This window comes from Lepidothrix coronata, unplaced genomic scaffold (assembly GCF_001604755.1).
Source record: "Lepidothrix coronata isolate B3197 unplaced genomic scaffold, Lepidothrix_coronata-1.0 Scaffold382, whole genome shotgun sequence".
NCBI lineage: Eukaryota > Metazoa > Chordata > Aves > Passeriformes > Pipridae > Lepidothrix > Lepidothrix coronata.
The window spans coordinates 167,581-169,245 of NW_016690562.1; the positions used below are offsets into that span (position 1 = coordinate 167,581).

Below are 1,665 nucleotides of genomic sequence, written 5' to 3' on the forward strand. Positions count from 1 at the left end.
GCGGTGGGCGGTGGGCGATGGGCGGTGGGCGGTGGGCGATGGGCTCGTTCCCGGTGCTCGGGGGGCAGCGGGAGCGGCGCTGCGGGGCGGGACGGGCGGGAGGTGCCGGGGGACGGCGGGGAAGCCGCGGCGGGGCCCGGGGGCTGCAGCTCTCGGGCTCTGCCCGGGCTCGGCGGGAGGAACCGGGGGTCGGCACGGCGCGATTCGGGTCTTTTTTGTCCCGTTGTTCTGGTTTCCTTTTCGACCGCTGCGGTGCTGGGCAGGAAAGGCTGGGAAAGAAAGCCCGGGAGCGGCTTCCCGACGGGCTTTGCAGACATTTGGCACCTTGGGAGGAGGCACAAATCCCCGCGGGGCCGAGCGAGGGCTGCGGGGAGCTGGGCCGGGGCTGGGCCCGGTCCCCAAAACCCGCTGCCAAAAGCGGCCCAAAAGAACCCCAGAGCCCGGCGAGGGTGACAAAGGGACGGGGCAGCCCCAGGTGTGGCCGGTGAGGATGACGAGGGGCCGGCCCTGCCGGGGGGTTTCCTGAGAGCACTTTTTGTCGGGAGCTTCTGCAGGGGAGCCGTGGATCCCAGGCAGTCTCTCCAGCCAGGAATTTCCCCTGATATTTTAGCTCCTAAAACCAGTGAGTTTTACTTCCTCTGTGCACAAAACCTGATGGTATTTGTTAAACTCACTTGCTAAGTTATGCATTGCTTGATGAACCCTTTCCTCTTTGCCTTTTCCTAGAGGGATGATTGGTCCTGCCTTGGAAGCAAGAGAATGTCCTGGTGTCTGGGAATATTTTGGGCATAAAACTGGAGGTAAACTGTAGGGGACAGAGTGTGTATTTGGAGTGTAATAGCTCAGCAAGTCAGTAGGGGAGCGATTCAAGTCATAAACAGGAAATCAATATTTTGGGGCTGCCTTTCTGAGGGGGAATAACAATTGTTTTCCGTGGGAAGGCAAGCACATGGCCCCCATGATTTGAGGTGTAGATGACAACCTGCCCAGGGGAGGTAAAGGACAGCAAGACTTTTGTGTCCTGACCCTTTATGGACAAATTGGTGGAAAGGTGAAGCTTTCACTCAGCGTCTGGGTAAGCTGATGAGTCCGTTTTTTGTGAGGGCCTCCAGCCATGTCCCTGGAGGGAAGGGAGGGAGGGATGGGCTGGATGGAGCCCCGGGCGTGTGCTTGTGGGAACACACTTTTCCAGGGGGCTGGGATCCGGGTCGGGCTCCAGTTCCCCTGGTGTCCAGGGATGCAGGGTCTGAGGGCTTGGATCTCCCTGGGGCTTTGCAGGAGACCAGGAGTGAGAGGAAACGTGGTGCCAGAGCTGTGTCCCAGTGGGCTGTGTTTGCCTCTGAGGACAGAGAACCTGTGGGCTGAGGTGACTGTGAGTGTTGGGATGAGCAATCCAGGGAACAGGGAGCTCAGATCAGTCCTTGGGCTGGAATTGAACTGGGAGATCAGCTGGTCTGGCCCCAGAGAGCACAACTGGAATCAGAATAATGACCTGGCCTGTGCCCACTGCCACTTATTCATTCCAAAGCACGTGTTGGTTCTGTTTTAAGAACTTAAAATAACTTTAAAAGAAATAAGTCACCATTTCCTCCTTCTTTTTCCCTCTCAGGTGATGGAATTGCCTCTCTGTTCGTGTGCTGAGCTGCGGCTGCAGGGACTGTCAGG

The 1,665-nt window shown here is 58.0% G+C and overlaps 1 long non-coding RNA gene across 6 annotated transcripts in view; it reads left to right on the forward strand.

Moving 5' to 3' along the window:
- The window catches only part of LOC108509643, an 18,356-nt gene extending 16,691 nt beyond the window's left edge, over nt 1-1,665 (forward strand). For 5 of the 6 annotated variants that reach the window (XR_001878666.1, XR_001878668.1, XR_001878667.1 and 2 more), the window contains 2 exons: nt 727-800; nt 1,610-1,665. This is a non-coding gene — a long non-coding RNA (uncharacterized LOC108509643). Of the gene's footprint in view, nt 1-123; nt 623-726; nt 801-1,609 lie in introns of those variants that run through there. The other variant, XR_001878665.1, reaches the window with a different exon arrangement.